The sequence below is a fragment of the Haemaphysalis longicornis genome, unplaced genomic scaffold, assembly GCF_048455015.1.
Source record: "Haemaphysalis longicornis isolate Haplotype H1 unplaced genomic scaffold, Haemaphysalis longicornis Haplotype H1 scaffold_5, whole genome shotgun sequence".
In the NCBI taxonomy this organism is placed as follows: domain Eukaryota; kingdom Metazoa; phylum Arthropoda; class Arachnida; order Ixodida; family Ixodidae; genus Haemaphysalis; species Haemaphysalis longicornis.
Genome location: NW_027526385.1, coordinates 27,055,765 through 27,075,348, shown reverse-complemented (window position 1 = coordinate 27,075,348; position 19,584 = coordinate 27,055,765). Strand labels below are relative to the sequence as shown.

General features: G+C 44.5%; 2 long non-coding RNA genes across 2 annotated transcripts; one reads left to right on the top strand and one right to left on the bottom strand.

Moving 5' to 3' along the window:
- Positions 1-148: 148 nt before the first annotated feature.
- LOC144137984 (uncharacterized) lies at positions 149-18,002 on the bottom strand. Its single transcript, XR_013315794.1, has 4 exons — positions 17,903-18,002; positions 15,039-15,144; positions 306-384; positions 149-217 (listed from the first exon to the last, which is right to left on the bottom strand). It is a non-coding gene; the product is annotated as an uncharacterized LOC144137984 (long non-coding RNA).
- Positions 6,763-12,897, top strand: LOC144139119 (uncharacterized). The gene is made up of 3 exons (XR_013316059.1): positions 6,763-7,022; positions 8,256-8,498; positions 11,339-12,897. It is a non-coding gene; the product is annotated as an uncharacterized LOC144139119 (long non-coding RNA).
- Positions 18,003-19,584: the final 1,582 nt, after the last annotated feature.

The following is a 19,584-nucleotide window of genomic DNA, read 5'->3' as shown; positions in this document are numbered from 1 at the left end:
TAAGTAAGCTTGCATATGCGTTTTGCTCTGTCCATTCATGCCGTGATCATTTTTCTGCTATCCTGCTACAATGATCTGAAAACTTAACCATTTTATGAGAGCTTAGATGTGTGTGCTGGGGTGCTTAAAAATATTACACAAAACAAACTTGGTTTTAACGTTGAATATATTATCATTAAATATCAAATACGGTGACTATCTTCGAACAGGTGGGCAGCTGAAAAGAAAAAAAAAACTGAGTTACACACTAAAGCTTATACAATCCAGATCAACTCAAAACAAATGTATATTCACATTTCACATACCTCCTTAAACATTCTGAGATGGTCACTCCGATGTGGTCCCTTGCTTCTGCCCTTCCTCTTTGCCATAAAAATAGAAAGCCTGCAGAAAAAGAACATTTTCAACAAATTAAGTGGAAACCATCCTGCTAGGACTCCCTTCAGGTCATGGAAGGGTGCTCTTGACCGGCACTGCTCTAAAAGGCATCGCATGGTGGCAATGCCTTTCCCGGGAAAGGATTTTAGTAAGATGCAACCGAGAATTTCAAGAGAACATGCGTTAGCAGCAGGTGGGAAAGAAGCAAAACACCCTCGTCTAGAAGAATCCTATGCTCAAAGCGCAGCCAGCGAATACCAGGCGCAAAAAAATGTAGCTTCAGGCGAGTGTGTTGAAGGTTAGGAACACGTTAAATTGAAAAGTGAAGAAGGCCAGATGACATTAACCTGGTTGGATGCATTGAAGCGACGAAAAGAAACGCACACAGTCTTGAGATGAAAGTGCAGACTAAACGAACGCTTGCAAAAACTTCAGCAAACTTGTGATGAATTTAGAGAAAGTTCAATACTATGAGGACAACCGAGCTGTGCAAGCACTAAAGACCCTTTCGGAAGCCGCAAAAGAAGGAGAACGGGTGTGCCAAATTTGCCATGGAACAGATTATCAATAGTGATAAGGCGCGCTAACTAGACAGGAACCCACGTTGCGGCAAAGTGTTGTGGAAGGCGACTTCTTGTAAAGGATACGAGCATGTGAGGGGCAAAAAACTGCTGAAGCTGCCGTGTCAAAGCACACTAAAAATCTTGTCGGACCTTCTGCAAGAGACTCGAGTAATAAACCTAATAAAGGAACGGCTTCAAGTGGAGGGACAAAGCTTGCGGTCACTAAAAGAACCATACTGCAGCCTGATTACTGACGAAATGTCAATACAGGAAAAAGTAATTTATGGCTGCCAAGTCGACATATTTTCGGCCTTGATATAAGCTGTGAACCTTGAACCGGTGGTGCCACTGAATTAGCCTGCAGGCTCCTTTGGTTTGTCCTGCGGGGGCTTTCCACGGCTGACGTTATCCCCTTAGGGTATTTTTTTACCGGGAACAGGAAGCATGACCGGCTCCGTAACCTGAATTTTAGTGTGCTCAACTGTGTAAGAGGTAGGGTTCTTCATTATCCGTATTGTCACAGACAGCCACCAGACAAACAGCGCCATGTTCCTAGGCATGTCGGTTGACAACACACTACAACATCAGCATGTTTTGCTACATCCAGCGCGGCAAAATGACCCATCGTTCCTTTTATTTGACCAAACCACCTCATTAAGAACCTTAGAACAAATTTTCTAGAGAGAGAGAGGGGGATGTTTGATGGAATGCAGAAAGTTAGGGACTGTTTTGTTCTCAAGGCCCTCTTTAAGATCCAATAAAAGTTGTCACTTGTGAACCCAGTTTGGCTCCTAAGCTGATCACACATTGAGCCGAACCTGGAAAAAATTAAGCTGTCCCACGCCACCTTGATATTTTCGCCTGCCGTCATCAGCAGCCCCAAGTTCCTTCAGAAAAAGCCCAAAGGTCACGAATACGCTACAGAATCAAAAATTCCAGTAAAACAAGCTGAATAGTGCAATCCCATGTTAAGGACCATGCATCTACTCCACATAAATATGTGATTGCAGCCTGTTCAGCAAGGTGTCTCAAGTGAAGCATGAAGCGCAATAACACAACAGCCGAACCAAGAATTGTAGCGCGGATGGCTGATTGTGTGGCCACTTTCCGAATTGACGCCACCGCATCACCGATAGCGTGCACCACAGGCGACGCGGCGGAGGAAAAGAGAGCTATCGTTCTTACAGGCGGAGAGGAGCATTCGGTGGGCTGCACGAAAAGGGGGATATCAAGCAGCTGTGTCACTTCTAAATGTTGCATCATGTGCATCCTAGTTCTCTTTTTTACTAAGAACTCCCACCTTCGTGCTTGTGTTTCAGCAGTCCAATGTACAATGGCAGCAAAGGTTCATGTTAAACAATACATAAAGACGTTAAATACAATACATCCAAATTCACTGATTCCAAACTCGGAGAGCAATGAATTGCTGAAATGAAGATGCCGACCAGCATATATATACAGTGCTATTGGAAGACCAAAGCACTGCACTCTCGGTCAAATTAGGCAACACACTAAACTTTTTAACACCCTTTAAGGTGCTAAAAAGGTGCACTCAACATTTTGCACCCTTTTTGCACCTTTTAGGGACCAAAACATTGCTCCGGCACCCAATCATGAGGGTGCCACAAATTAAGGGGTGTAAATCTAAACATTTTTACACCCTTTAAGGTGCTAGAAGGGTCTACTGAACATTTTGCACCCTTTTTGCACCTTTCAAGCGCCCAAATATTGCTCGGGCACCCCACCTCGAGGGTGCCAAAATTCAGGGGTGTAATCAACAGTTTCAAAGGGTGCTACGACCATTAAAGGGGTGCTAAAAAGTATTTCTCCTCGATTGGGGTTTTACCACGGCGCCCTATCGTTAGGGTGCCTAAAAGAACGGTTTGTGGGAATGCAAGCATGCAAAATTGCACAAAAACAGGCTGAATGTTTAAACCGCACATTGCACTATTTCACCTCCCGTTGAGAGGTTTAAATATGAACTCTCCACATAGACCAGGGGAAATGCTCTAAAATTGCTGTTCGTAAATTGCACAAAACGTGCTGAATGTTTAAATTCCACTCTGCACTAATCTACTTCTTCGAGTGTATCACAAGGTTCGTTTCGATGTCTGGGTGCACGGGAAGGGAAGGCTACAAAATGCCTCTTGTAGTCCTATAAATAAACTTTTACGCGAGGCCACGGAGCAAGATAAACAGGAGCGCCGACTTCGCTCTCCCCTACGGGCTCTTAATGTCCATCACTCGCGGAGCGCAATGTAGATGGCGCAGCGAATGGTCCGGCGGCTAAGCGGCCGGCGTTCCCCGTGCGCCGGCGGGCGCGTTGGCGGAATGCATTCCGTCGGCTTTTGTCGTCTGCTTCGGCGACGGTAATTTTGGGCACGGCGTGATTGGGCCTGCGTTGGCGCCGCTTCGCGTTCATTGCGCTCCTCCTTCGCACGGCTTGATTAACTTGTTCGACAGCACCTTCTGGGTAACCCGAACCCGAAGGAATTGAGTGGTCGTACGGCAACGCAAAGATGCGTTAAGGATTGGTTTGCATGGCGGGAAAACGAAATGTAGGGGCACATATAGACATATGGCTGCTATACAAACACTACCTTTTGCGCAGTGCTTGCCGAAAATGTGACTCCGTTTGTAAATTTGTGAACACCAATTAGGCTGTGTTTTAACAGGTTTTACAAAAGGCGAAAGGAGCAACTGGTTCTGATCACTAGCGATTATAAAAGTTGCCTCAGCTTTCTCGCCGTTCTCCAGCTTACGTCCAAAACAAAGTGTGCCTAGAACACGGACCGGCACTCACACGCTCATCAGAAAATAACAGAAACGCGATAACATCACCCGCGACTGCTCGCGACGTAGCAATCTGCTCAAGATCGAGGCCCTGACAGTGCGGTCTTTTCACAAGCCTTCATTTCGCGATATTTGAGTTCGTATATCTCTGTGGTGATGACTCGCCAAAAGAAAAGGTTTGACGAGCCGGTTGTTTTGCTGGTCAGCCGCTTAAAGAAAAAAAAAACGCCGGGAACTCTCGTAGGCCCAAAATTGCACCCATACAAATCGTAGCATTTTTTTGGAGTCCACGGCGTTATCGACGAGATAACACGACCGTTGAGGGACAGTGAACATCGGGCGGTAAGTTGCGGTATGGGTTACAATGAAGGTTGCGTTTGATATTCTTGGGTGCCTTATCAAGATGACAGTGTTTTTGTACACTTATTACAACAGGGCAGCCGTCCAATTCAGTAATTGGCACAGAAATGTGTGTCTCATTGCCGTTTGCCGATGGAGACTCCGAGCGACCCTTGTAAGCATTGTTCGTGCGCCGAAGCGGCATAAATAATTAAGCAGGCGGCCGGAGAGCGGGCCAAGAACAGAGGGTAATTTTTGCGCTGCATCAGTTTTTCGTAAGCATAATCACGCTAGACTGCATGTTGTGGCGTTTCATATTACTCTTGCTAATTCTTTGGTGATTCTAAAGTCGTCGTCGTTCAGTTGCGTCTTACATCTGCTGGGTTAGTACAATATTTTTAGCGGGTCTTCATAATGTCAGAATAAATGCCCCCCGATAGGGAATAACCCGCCGCGGTGGCTCAGTGGCTAAGGCGTTGTGCTCCTGAGCACGAGGTCGCGGGTTCGATTCCCGGCCGCGGCGGCCGCTTTTCTGATGGAGGCGAAAAGCAAAAACGCCCGTGTGTACGAGATTTCGGCGCACGATAAAGATCCCCAGGTGGTCAAAATTAATCCGGAGCCCTCCACTACGGCGCGCCTCATCGCCTGCGTTGCGTCGGTGCGTTAAACCCCACAATCAATCAATCAACCGATAGGGAATAAGCGATCGCCATGTATGCGGTGGCGTGCGATTATCTGCGCCGCTTATTCCGGCTGCACACGGGTGTTTAAATTTCGCGCGTGCAGGCATTCCTCCTGCATAGTAGGACTGGCATACGACAGGCGTCTTTGCGAAAGAAACGACGCCTCTGGGAAGTGCGAAGAAGGGAAGAGCCATGTACAGAGGCACAGCGACGAGAGGGCAAACGAAGGAGGAAGAGAGCAAAGGGAAAGCTGGGCGGCCGGCGGCGCGTGGACATTATCGGCCCGAGCAAAATAAATTTTCTGGGCCACAGTCGGCGCTCCTCTTTATATCTTGCTCCGTGCGCGAGGCATCGGTGTCCTCAACGAAATCGAATTTACGTAAGAATTTGTTCCCGTATTATTATGCCCCGGGCACAACGTCCAACAAGACTTTCTTGTTGGGCGCACAGCACGCCTGTGGGGCCAATACGAAGTTCTGTCGGCACTCTATCGTTCCAATAGCCTAGTCTTCCAGCAGGGAGTTTAACCTTGATGGCGTTAGTGGGGCCAATAAGAAGCTCTGTCGGCACTCTATCGTCCCAACAGCGTAGTCTTCCAACAGGTAGTTTAACCGTGATGGCGTTTACCGGCTCGCCAACACGATCAGTGAACGCCAACAGACGCCTTGTTCATAATCAGCGGCGCGAGCGCGCCATCAGACAGAACCGACAGACGCCCTGAAGGTGGTATTTAGGGCCTAAATAGTAGCGTCTATGTCTGGCATAGACGCTAGACATCAACATTTGTGTTCTGAATTTTCCCTTCAATAAGTAACAGTCAGACGGACGATAACATAATGATGTGCAGATATGCTTTGGCTCATACCACGGCAAGCACAATCGTTTGTGGCTGCAGCCTCGGTTGCTCTTCGTCCACAACAAACTGAATCGGCTGTACAGCTTTCTTCGAGGGTGTGTATGCAGGGGTTCTATCTTCCTTTTTTGCGCAGGCCTACGGGGGCGGTCGTGCAAAATCATTTTCGCTCGTCGCTGCCGTTCTGCCTACCTGTTTGCTGTACCTATTACGTCGCCGCCACCGCATGCTTCGGTCGCTTTCTAATAATCCCCACTTGTTACAAACTCAGACGTTTTCGCACTGTTAGCAGTCGTTTTACACGACGGGTTTGATGCGCCTGACATGCCAGGAGTGACATCGCTTGTAGTATTAGCGCGACGTTGCTTGTCTGCAAGACGGTGCCGGACAAACAAGCGTTATCAACGCCATAATTCTAGCGGCACATTCCATTTATTTCGTGGCTACCGTGGCTTGAGCAGAAAAGGTCGGGTTGACTGCGATAGCTTTTCTCGAGTCAAATAAGGGAGCTTTGGCTCGATCGCTTGCAGCGCTAGCAATGCGGCCTCGTCTGCAAGACCGGTGCGTGAGAAACAAGCGTTAGGACAGCCAGAATTTCAAAAATGCAGCATAAACTAGACACAAGCGACAATATTCGTTGACAACTTACGTAAGTATGGAGTTGTTTTAGGCGCTCCAAACACCGCGCGCCGAGATAGCTGAGTGTTAACGCGTCCGTCAATGGTTCGATTCCTCGTAGAACCTGTTATTTTTAGGTGAGGGTTTTATTAGCTCTTTTTTTTACGACCAGGGTAAGCGCCTGTTCCTTGCTTTCTATCACGCCGACATTTACCGCCCTCTTCCTAAACCCAAAGTAGCTCGTTTTCTCGCACCTTCTCTCTTGAGAAGGCCGCCGTGAAAACAAAACCAAAACAAACGTCAAAACCTCTTTACAATATCAGTATATATGTCAATTACGTTATGTGTATTCAATTTTGGTGTTTAAAAACCTTAAATTTAAGTTATGAACACATTTCAGACTTTGAAAGCAGAAAGATAATTACCAACATTACAGTACTAACACAATTTTCGTCAAACATAGAGGTGCTGCATTTGAAGGCTCGGCAACTATCTCTCACTTTTTGTGTGTTTTTTCATGGCGTTTTGTGCCGAGTGGTTGCTGGTGTGATTTGATCAGTTTTATCTATTTCAAGCTTAAATCATAGTTATAAAAGCTTTATGGGTGATGTCTACCCTTCCAACCTACGCGTGTGTTGAACATGGGGACCCCGGAAGAACGATCATCGCCGGATAAAATACTGCGCCGCGTCAAAAGTGGATGGCATTGCATCAGAACAAAGCGTGTCCGTGTGTCCGCGAGATGAAGACGACAGTGAAAGAGAATTGTACGTTAAAAACATCGTTTTTGCTCGGGTAAGTGCGCATTTTTTATTATTCTGTATTTGGTTGGAACGAGTTCTGGTGTTTATGGGTCAGTAATTCGCAAGACCCCCATCTCGTTTGCTCTGAGAGCCTACGTGAGTTAGTATACTTGTGTGGCGCCCAGTCCACCGTTTCCGCAGAAGTCAGCATCAATTTGCGCTGAAGCTAGACCTTGGCTACGATGCTCGCGCTGTGGTACACGGCTGCTAATAGTTTCACATCACGCAAGGATCTTTAACACCGGTGCGTTTTTTTATGTGTCTCTCAAACAGTGCCTTTGCGGTTGCAGATCGCAGTCGCAATTTCGCGTGAGTGGCACAACGCTGTGATTAGTCCTCTCTTGTGAATACCCGTGATATACCAAGAAATAATATTAACAGGAGGTTCCCTGGAAGTGCATGTGAAAAAGCGTACACTTGATTCTTGGCTGGCGTCTCGTAGGTGTTGTGAAATCTCCCTTCCTACACGAATTCCGTGCAGTGCGCTTCGCTGCTATTGCGCTCGCGAGACCGGCGACCGTACGCCTCACGGTCTTCGGGCCGCGAAGAATTCACGTACGTGCAAATTAAAGGTGAAATGCGCGCATGTGGCCTCGCAGGGAGTTAGCATAGTCTCGGGGTAGTGGGGGAGATTTCACAACGCCTACGAGGCGCCTGCCGATTCCGTCAGAGTAGCTCTAGGGAAGTCTGTGGCTTAGTATCGGAGGCATATGTATTGTTTAAATTAGTGCAGAAAATTGAGCGAATTCGCAAGTTCTCATTTTCGCAAAACCGCAGGCCATACAGAGACTAACAAGAAAGCTGTAGGCACTCACTCAACTCGATTTATATTGGAGAATTGAACGTGCAGATACAAGTCAGACATTGAAATGGAGGAGCCTCAACTATCACACACCAGTTCCGATTGAAAGCAAGGGATACAGATGAGCTGCTAGCATGCGTTACATGCAAATTAGCTCAGCAGTGATCTTTGCATATATCATGCATACCCCACTCACAGTACCTGCGGGCCTAATAAATACATTCTTACTGTGACCTAAATTTCACTTAGGGTATTCCGGGAATGTTCTTATTAGTGCCTTGGAGGTTACTGTCTTTAAACGATTAAAAATCTACTTGATGTAAGCATTCGTGCTTTGTGTGTGCTCTTCTTGTATTTCAACAAGTGTCAGCACACTCACAGATTATGCACCTGCATGTGCTGCTGCTGGCTGTCCTGGGTCAGCTGCCTTCCAGTCCAGTTTCAAAGGCTTTGCCAGGGCCTCTCTTGGCCAACCGACACTGCACCTGCTGTACCCAAGTACTGCCTGGCCTTTCGTTGGTGCTCCGTACGGTTTGCTGCCACGAATGGTCATTCTTCCATCATCTGGCCGCTTGGACCACCCGTTCAAAAGTCAGCGCATTTGCTCGACACATCGGTCCAGGCACTGCTGCCATATCGGTGCACCCACCGATTATGTACTTTCAGGTTTGTTATTGCATGTTGTGGAACCTGCCATGATGTATACCTGTTAGCAGTGCTGTGCGTTTGGAGCGTGTCATTGCTTAGCAGAGAAATTGAAGAGAATCTGGGGCCAATGACTAAAGGGCAAGAAGAGAAATTGAACTGACTTTGAAGCAAGTATTCGTATGTAATCAAGCAATCAAACATTTAGGATCTTTCGATGTGGTTTTGAACTTGCAATACAAACTGGTCTACTTCAGATCATACTGGTATTATATACTATACCAAAAAGTACATCCCGCAGTCTGTAGAATTCTGACAGCGCTTTTTTCGCAGTCTCTCATGACAGGCACTATTCTCAATGGTTGGAAGATAGTCGAGGTAGCACCAATCTTTAAATCAGGAGGCGGTACTTCACCATTAAATTTCCCTAACACGCACCATATGCAAGGTCGGGAAACATTTCATCCACTCTCAGGTCACTAATTATTTATAAAATCACAATATCACATTCGAGTATCACCACGGTTTTCACAAGGGTTACTTGAGAAACACAACTTTCAGGATTTGTTCACGATCTACATTGATCCATTGACGCAGGCTTACAAACTGCGGTAGTTTTTCTCGATTTTGCTAAAGCATTCAATCGCATTGCACACCACAGACTACTTCTCAAACTTCACCCTAATGTCCTCACTTGAGCGAAAGATTTTCATTCTTCTCAAATGCAGTTTACTTCTAATAACTATATACTTCTTTTGCTCGTGCCACTTTGTTGTCCCCCCAGGCAGGTTGCTTGGTCCTGTCTATCTTTCATGTTGCATGTCCTCCCATGTAGGTCTATTTGCAGATGATGTTGTAATTTATCACACAATTTCTTTCAACTACTACCGTCAATGCTTTCAATCTGATCTTAACACAATTAACTCCTGGTGCTGCAAATGGCTAATGTCGCTTATCTCTAAAACACAGTGTATGACTTTAACGGCGGCAAGTCTCGAATTGTAAATACTTCGTTCATTAACAACAGCCTGATTACCTCTTGATACAAAGGTGTTTTGGTAGGCCGGTAGGGGAGGGGGGATTGCATGGTGGATTTCAAAAGGTAGTTCGATTGGGAAAATAAGACGTGTGAATAATATTTGCATTTGCACTCCAAAATTCGCTTTATTTCATATGTTTAACCCACTGCAGTGGCTACGGTGGTGTGCTGTGGAGGCGAATGTCGGTTAGATACCGCTTGGTGTGGCCGCTTTTCAGATGGAGGCAACACGTTAAGACGCCCGTGTTTTGAGATTTCGGTGTGCACAAAAATACCCAGGTGGTCAAAATTATTGCGAAGCCTTCCACTACAGTGCTCCCCATATCCCAAGTGTAGCTTTGGCGTGTTAAACCACCGTTTTTTTTCATGTTTTTGGTATATTACCAGCTGCTGTAGCAGGTGCAACATAAAGGTGAAATTATACACAATCTTTCCAAGAGCTAAATATAAAGGCCATATTGAAGTGCGTTTATGGGTCTATCTCATAGCAGTAGTGAAAGGTTATATACTCTGGTGCCGGTTAAGAACAGCAATGGCTCATGTGGTGTAGTCCAGTGTTTCACGGAATGCCGTGTAGGCAGGTAAAAGCATATTGCAGGGATGAAACGTAGGTCACTGACCAAGTCACGAAAGCCATTTAACGGTTTGGTGCTTGTTCGCGGTGAGCATGTGTCGTGGAAAACGAAGCTATATATTGGGCATTACGAGGCGCAATGAGTTTGCATAGATGTGGTGCAGATTGCCATCCATTATGTTGATAATGTTGGGCGTCGTCTGAATGATGAGGGACTCGAGCAGTAATCGAGAAGATAGATTGCACTCAGTTGTCAGTAATTTTATCTTGTTCCAGTCGACCACGTGTCCCGTCCTCTCACGGTGCTCTGCCAGTGGACTTGTTTTTGCATGGCCCTTGTTCACTTCGTTCCAGTGCTGCGTTAATCTTCTGTGCAGATTACCCGTTTCGCCAATGTACACTGATTTGCATTCAGCGCATGGAATCTAATAAACAAAACCCGGAAGCTTGGAGCGTGAGAGGGTGTCTTTCACGCTGACAATGTCAGAACGCAGCTTGCTATTGCTAGCAAATGCACGATGTATGCATTGCGTTTCTTGAAAATGTGTGCGAGAGTTTGAAACATGCAGCAATTTGACTGCATCAAATTGGTGCACGTTTTGATGCAGTCCTTGTGGCTGCCTAAAGCATTATATTCACAAAGAAGCGAAGAGGGTGACTAGCAGGAATCCGCATTGACATTAGCAGGCACAAGCGTCCACAAGGCCTGTGTCAAAACGTGCGGCAATTCTCGTCCAACACATCAATCAAGCTTTTGCACGCATTTTCAAGAAACACATTGTGCACATCGTGCACGTGGCCACTAGCAAGCTATGTTCTGACATTGTCAGCATGAAAGACCCCCTCTCACGCTTCAAGCTTCCAGGTGTTGTGTATGTTTTGAACGAAAAAAGTGCCATTTAGAGGTGACACCTCCTTCCTTGCTGATTTCTGATGCCTGATTGTTCAGTTTGTGGGGATAAGTTTAGCAGATTGCTCACATGTCTAACCTGTATTTGTGCTTGAGCAGTCAAACGTTGATGTTAGCAGTGAAGTAGGTGAAAATTGTAGTTTGATTGTAGTTGTGTGCAGATTACCTACATTATGTTAAATCGTAGAAAAGCAAAATTGAGGTAACCTTGCTAACTGTTCCGCATTGCAGCATTTTATTATGCGAACTTTAAGGAGTTCAGCTGCTTGTTAAAGGTGAAATAAACAGTGGTACAAAAAAAGAGCATATACTAAACAGAAATATCTTCACAATCGCAGGATACCAACGGTCCGCCTACCAACTTGTGTCCTGCATCGTTTCTGCTGGCTGGAGCTGCTCATGGAGCATTTTCCAGCTTCTCAAAGTTTGTGGTCAAGTGCTCCTCCCAGTGAAAGATGCCGCAGAGGGATCTTTTGTTTTAATGCCACAATTTCGCGTGCTCAGCAGCAAATTTACTCGTAAGGATTTTTAAATATTCATCACCCAAGAGGGCATGTTACCTTCGTCTTCGATGGAATGTGTCTGCCTCAGGTTATTTGTGACAGAAACAAGTGGACCACGTCGTGAGAGTCATTGAGGCCTTGTTGATTGTGCATGCTTCTGAAATGACATTTTCATTCGGCTGAATACTTTCCAAATATTACGATTTATGAACAAATTATGGTAAAAGTCATGATTAGTTGTACATCAGTGCAGGAAGGAAATGCCAACATACGTTTTAAGCGCCTCTGATATTTTAGATCGTTGGCTGGTGAGCAATAAAACAAAACTGAAATTTTTTTAAAGTAAAATCAAATATTCGTTGTCACCAGTGCATGACCATAGTAAAAGCTGTCTAGTCACCAAATTTAGAATTAGACACGAAATGCCAAGAAAAATAGGGAAATAAACTAGACCTTTCGCTACAATAAACCAATTCGTAAAATTCCTCAATGTCTATAAAGTGATGATTTAGGCGGGTTAGTTAAGATAGTGGGTTTACACACCCAACTTGCAGGGAAGCACATGAGCTCTCAATATTAACATGTTTTTAGTGAAGACCGTCTTCCTTCATTAAGCTGCTGTGCACATTGATGCCAGTCTGATAAATGTAGTCCTGAATTTTTCTTATGATCAATCTTTGTATGGGAACCATATATTTTTATATGATGTCGCTGTATTTCTGAAACTATCTAGTCACTAATTCCAATTTGTTGTGGTCAGGTTTTTTCAACTAATTCGTTGCTTTTTTAACAATTATGGTATATTTTGTGTGCCTAAAGGAATGCCTCATTGCATGTTTAGCCTATGTAGTGTTGAAAGCGGACATTTTGCTTCAAAGTGGAATTTCGGGCTAGCAACACGGTACTTCGCATGCTGCTCACTTTCATTCATGCCATTATTTTTTATATTATCATTTAAAATTAAAAGCCAACCATTTTGCTGTCGTTTTAATTTTGTCACCTACTTTATACTTTCTTTTTTTTCAACTTTCTGTAAGGATTGACTATCCATATTTTTATGATACCAAGGCGTTGGACTGGGCTAGCTGGTACATGTTTGAATGGATGAAAAACCATAGGAAAACCCAGGACACAGAAGAGAACGACGGGACAAACTTGTGCCGTCATTCTGTTTTAACTGTTTCCTGTGTTTACCACTGGTTTTTTATGCATTCAAACATTTTTTATGAGTTTGTTGAACAGTGATTAGTTTAGGTGCTCAAACAATTTTTGGCTGCGAAGGCTCCCTGTAGCATTTATATAAGTGCTCTCTGCTCTTTTTTGAGCCAATACCCCATTACCAGTCTTCATGAGGTGGTCTTTTGTAGAAATGAAGTTGAAATAAATATTTGTTTGCATTGCTTTACATGTTTTGAAAGAATTTCTTGTTCATTCTTGTTTCTTTCAACCCTGTTTCAGAATCCTGCTTAAGGCATTTTCTCTGTTATTTTTTTTCAGAACCAGGAAGGGTGCTCATCCTCGGTTCTTGCTGAAGCAGCAGTATCCATACTTCACACGTGAGCTCTGAACACACAGTAATTATGGTATGAAACATTCTACCAGTATAAGCTTGCTTTGTAGACGTCATTGTAGATGTCAAAGCTCTTGACAATGTAGTCCAATGTCTGGTGTACCAGGCAATGTCTAACACTTGTAAAAATTTATTTTGCGGCTATAATGTTTGAGATTATTTTAAAATGCACGTCAACTACTATTTAGAATCGCTGTCTAAATTGGCAGCCATTTTCCTGGTGGATACAGAAAGTGAAAAAGCGCATGTGTAGAGATTTCAGTGCACCTTAAATGTCCCAAATTTGCTAAGGCTAATCCAAAGCCCTCCTTGTGGTGCACTTCATATCCCATGTACAGTTTTGCGTAAAAACAGCTAAAAATTTATTATCAATTTAAACTTATTTTAATGTTTTTAAATGCAAATATTCTCAGTTTAAGCTGCCATATTTAGAGTAAAATATTTTGTAACAATTATATAGCTACCAAAGGTTTACAGAAAAGCTTTTTGCTTTTGGTTATGCACTTTCTTATCAAAAGAAAAATGTTGTTAAGAAAGGCAGAAGAAACCCAAATATGGAAATTAGCAAACCCTAAAGCTGCGGATAGACTGAATGTTTTGTAGGGAATCTTTTGCCGATTTCAGTTCTAGTCAACTCTAAAAAAGTCTATCGACGTAGAATGCTTGCCGTGAGGCACCTCGTAATACTAGCCAAAACTAATGGGCCCTGGCTGTTGGCTTTTCATTTGCAACAGTGACAAATGACCCCGCATCCACCGGCAGGGACATAATGCAAGGCACCATGTACAAGCTAGCCTCATGATAAAATAATGTTTTATGAACAATGACATTACATTTCAACCATGGGCTTCACCAGGGAACTTCTATGCATTGTTCTGGGATGTTTGCAGTTCTTGTTATTGCTATGTGGGGTCATTTAGTCTAAAGGTATGCTTTTAAAACTCCATATACCACCAAACCTTGCAAGTGCTGTACCATATGAATATTTTTTCGTAAAGCAAAAATAATAATGCAAACGAAAATAAATGGCTTGGGTACCCAACTTTTATAAGTAGATTATGAGCCGCAGTATGGAGGGAACTATATTATGACCCGCTTTACAGAGGAAACTATACATTTTGCATTTGGTCTTCCTTCATATTGAACCTTCCTGCTCAGCTCAAGAATAAGGCACTAAACATTGCAAGTAGCTACCTTGAGTGGAAGTTTGATGCAACACTGAGAAGCCAAGAGTTTTAAGGTTGAAGGAAGTTTTGTGTGGTGGAAGTGTTGCACACCTAATTGCTTTCATTGCACAGCATGGTTAGGCTGTGCAGTGAAGCTCGAAGGATGTGTACTGCAGTTCGGCAAAGTGAACATATAATTGTTTTTTTACGAAGTTTTGGATAATCAACTACCTCTAAAGTTATAACTCTGTACTGAGATGTGGCTCCTGACTCTTTAAATTGATGTTTTAACAATCGGTGACACAAGTTCAAGGAAAATATCAGCTGACGTTGAGCTTCAATGGAATGTCTCAAAAAACCGAGCTTGGAAAGCACGAATGTTTCATACTTTATACGTGTGTTATAATTGCAATATGTGGTCTCACACCTGCTGCACCATTTGTGAACCGAGGATGACGCACCCTTTTTGTACCCCTTTAGGTGGGTGCTTTTGCAGAAGATGCTCCTACAGATTGGGGTGCTAAGTAGCACCCTAGGATACTTTTAGGCCGAAAAGGGTGTTATAAGGCACCTGTCTTCTGGGGTGCCTCACAAAGGGTGCTCCTGCGGCGACAGAATCCAAGCACCCTAAAGGGTGTAAAATATTCAGGTTTTAGGGTGCTCCTGCGGCGACAAGCTGAAGCACCCTTTTGGGCGTAAAACTTTTTAGTGTGAAGTTCTGGTTACTGAATTTCACAGTGCACGTCATAGCGTTGCACTACAATTGTATAGAACTAGGTGCTCACCTATTGCAACCAACCTGAAAAACAGCCAGTGACATCTGATGAGAGGTCCATCCAGATAGGTCCATCCACCAAGTAGGGCATGCCAGCTGATCTCCACTGCAAGGTGTAACAGTCAGTAGCCTGCAAAATAGAAGTGAGCGGCAAACAACAAGCAAGTTGCATTAGCCTTAATCCTTCAAAGTTCTAAATGCGATATTAAGGTGTCGAGCAAGGTGTTCTTCACACTCCAAGCGAAAATATGAGAACGTTAAAATACCACATTACCTGGATGTAAGGATGGCTGAAGTGACTATCACAGCATAGTGACAATGTCAACGATCAAGCTTCTAACTCAATTCTCTCTTTGGAAGTAGATGCCGTTCATTATGACCAGTTCATGTATGCGTAAAAAGGTGCCGAGATAAGCTCTCTCATTGCTATACGGCAAATTGCTTCTACGATTCTGTGACAAAGCGCAGACCTAAATGATGATAACGTTGCCTTAACAATTAGGGAGTGCCTAGCGTTCCATCCAGCCGGAATGCTAAAAACTGCTAAAGTTCCGTCCAGACTGAACGCCAAATCAAAACCAGCCAATTAGCCGCCATTTCTCATTCTGGGATTTGGTGTAGTGGTTCCGCGGCTGACTACGAACGTTGTAGGCCCTGGTTCGATTCTCGCACCATTTTTTTTTTGTGTGTGTGTGGCCGTGGTTAGCGTTTTGTAATAGCAAAACTTCCCGCCCGCTTTACAATTCACGCGATGAGAGCAGTAGGTCTTGGTTTTTTACTCAAGCGGCCGAGCCGCTCCCTCTCACTGGAGCCAAGGCCGACGTAGCCATCGCCAGTTACACCCAATCTCCTCTAATTATTACCAGTGATTCATAATTAACAGTGACTCTGGCTAGTCAGTGAGCGGAAGCGGTTTGGCCGGTTAGGTAAAAATCAAGACCGACTGCTCTCGCTGAAATATTGTGAAGCGGGCGTCGGGTGGCGATTGGAGATCTGTCCAGATTGAGCTAGAGTTAGTCCGATCATCTGTAATTATTAATAATGATTAATAATTATCAGTGATTCTGGCTAGTCAGTGAGCGGTAGCTGTTTTGCTGGATGGGTAAAAATCAAGAAAGACTGCTCTCAACGCGAGTTGTGTCTCCTCCGGACGGAACTTTAGTGACAGTTGCCGTTCCGTCTAGACGGAACGCTATACACAGCCTAACAATTCTGCCAAAGGAGGCTGGAAAGGCTGTGATGAACTGCTGAACAACAATACAAGTGAAGCAATTTTTTTTGTTTCTAAAGTCTCTTCTAGGTGATTGCAGCTTAAACCAGGTTCAATAATTCTTCCCACGCAGTGCTTGAAGCCCACATGATGCGTCGGTGCATGTTTTCAGCTGGTACCGTCAATATCATGGCAACAATTTTTTTCCTTCAAAACATGAATCTAATTAGTCCTTAATAATGGCCGCGATGTCTTAGGGAAGCATAGGGAACCAGATTTAAGGTTGTGCTCACATTGACATCAAACCCATTGAAACGATTTTCAAAAATGATACACATTGGTATAGGCCGCAAAATTTGAAACATGACAATAATGCATTACTGCCAATAATGACAATAGCCAGTGCTTAAAAAATTATTGCGATGAGAAAGAGGTTATCCTCTTCTGAAAAATTAAGAAAAAACTTTCAGTGTGATCTAACCATCTAGAAAAGGCTGTTCTCCCATCTATTCTCTAGCGGCATATTTTCTAGAACTATATTTATTCACATCAAGTCGTGTTAGAGTGTATTATTTGCTGTGCAATTATGTACACAAGCTACTAGAAAGAGACCTTCGGCCTTAACCAGTCCAGAGGAGACCCACTTTTTTTTTTTGAAGCATTTGCTCTTGTGCGGGGTGCACTCATCCACAGAATGAGAGCCCAATACAAAATTTAACTGAGCAACACGCGTGGCCGCGAATTATTCGGAGACGGTAGTGAATGTTGCAGTGCTTAAATGCTCCCCACGTGCGGCCAGCATTGCTTATACCTCTGCACCAGACGCACGATACGCGTGTAGTTTCGACGTGGTAGCAAATTCGGGTTGAATGAACGTTTTTGGTGCTACTGATGCACATGCACAAACATATATGCGATTATCGAACGATTGGAACACTCAAACATTCACTGCACATGCGGGGCTTGCGAGTGTGACGCCAATTTCAGCCATCGTACCCTCAATCTGAACGCAGAGAGCCTTGTTTGTACCAGTGCACTTTTCTGAGTGACCGCTTTGAAAAATGACAATCCCTGCAGTGTAGTGTAGACTGCTATGTGCCTCGGCTAAAAGTTACCTAAAGCGTACCACTCCAGTCCAGGTACGAAAAATGATGCGAAGAACAATTTGCAATTCCTTAAAAAGAACTACCCACCAAAAAAAAAAAAAAAAGAAACTTGCGAACTCAACCTGGAGCGGTCGACCGCGCGTATTGGCGATCGGTTGTTGCGAGCACCAAACCGTTTAGCCAACGTAGCAGTATGGTCCTACTTCGCTCAACAAAAAGCCTACAAACGGCACAAACAATAGGGCTCTTCGATTTACAGACTCGAATTCACCGCGGATATTCCGCCGGAGTCCGATGATTCCCCGAAGCCATAAGGATACACAAGAAAATCGAATGCCTGACTGCTTTCAGGGAATCGGCGGTGAGTCCGGGACTGTAAATCGAACAGCCCTACTGTTTCTAGTCCCGCACGCAATATCCGCGGTCGAAAGGCAGATCTACGTAACCCTCAAAATCAGTCGCTGTCAAAAAACATTAGGGCTAACCGACGACGCAAACGTCTAACACGGAACGGAAGAGCCCTGCCCTGTTAAATACACAAGTAAAGTGCAAAAACTTGACTAGTCACTTACCTTAAATCACAGGCGACATATCTTCGTCGAAACAATAATCCGCTGTCTTCAAAACAACCACAACAAAGCCACTCGACAAGCGCGCACAACTCCACCGTCTCGGCGGCCAGGAAGAAAGGAATGCGGCGGCGTGATGGCGTGGCGATGTTGCTGGATGGAGCAGTGGAGTACTGAGGCCGGGGTTTCGGTTTCGGCTGTAGCCTTGGTGTTTTCGTAACGCAGTTCATACACGGCGCGAAGTGAACAAAATGCGTCGAAACAAATTCTGGCTTGAACATAGACACATAAAGCAATGTAAATAGAAATATAAGGTTGCCATACCCAGCAAAAAGTTGAGTTTGTTGGGCTATCCTGTATATGAGCGATTGAGTTGTGGAATAAACCTCCGACATCACTTTGGGGGAAATCACTTTTGGTTAAAAACTACCAAAAACAGGCACATTTTTCGTTAAAAAAATCATATCGTGCTGTCAGCAAAAAAAAAAAAAAAAAAAAGAAACAGACCACCGGAGGATCGAACCACCAACTGTGCAACAAAAAACGAGCGCGTCACCACTGCACCACCGCTACAATCGGAATTCGACCTCGAAAAAGTGCCATTTAGTTGGTCTATCAATCTAAATCGCCCATGAATGCATAAATATTGTGAGTTATGTTTACTGCTTCTCGTATATAACCCATTCCGGCAGTCATACCGCTTCTTGGGCACGCACCAGTCTCCTAAACGAGGCTGACCTTGAGAAGTGTAGCCAGCTATCTCAACCTAAAAGAGATATCGCACATCCCCGTTCTCCCCGACGAAAGCCTACGTAGCTATGAGTGAAATGGCATAGAGGGAAATGGCATGTGCGCCCGGAATTAAAATTATGTTGTGTAATAATACCGTGCTTAGATCTGTCTCAAGGCAGCTGATTACAACTAAGGAGGATCGGCGAAGCGCTAGACCCGTAGTCTGCCGCGTACAATTTAAGCCATGCCACGGACGGTTCTGTCCCCGGGCTCAGCGCAGCGAAAATGAACACGTACGGTTTGACGGTTTGACCCTGTCGCAGCGAAAAAAAGCTGCCCATGTTTTCAACGTAAGGGTCCGCACTGCCATCCTTACACCAAAAACGGCGAATAAAGGGCATACAGTTTCATACCAGCCCTCCAAGTTCTGGCTTAAAAACAAGAAGCGCTAATCAAAGTAGCTTTTCTCTAATATGCCAAGTTTTCAGCAGCACCTTATCAAAAATGCAGTTATTGTTTTTTTTTTTCTCGAAATTCCCAATGCCACCGCTATGTTTCTGTTATTATATCAGTCCTTCGCTATCGAATGAATTTTGGCTTGCTGCCAGCATTCGTTCGGAAAATGCCTTTCCATCATCAGTACAGCAGTCAAGCTTGCCGTCACGCGAACATCTGCCGTCATCGCGCAGCGTGCGTGCGAAGTTTTCGGCAACACCTTTTCAAAAAGGCAGCTTTTGTAATTTTCTCGCAACGGTCAATGCCAAAGCTATGTTTCTGTTATTACAAGCGCTTCGCTCTCGTATAAGTTTTGGCTTTCTGCCGTCATTCATTCAGAAAATGCCTTTCCATCGTCAATTCAGCAGTCAAGCTTGCCGTCACGCAAACATCTGCCGCCATTGCGCCGCAAGCCTGCCAGCATGGAGGAAGGTGCTGGAAGGTGCTGAAAGGTGCTG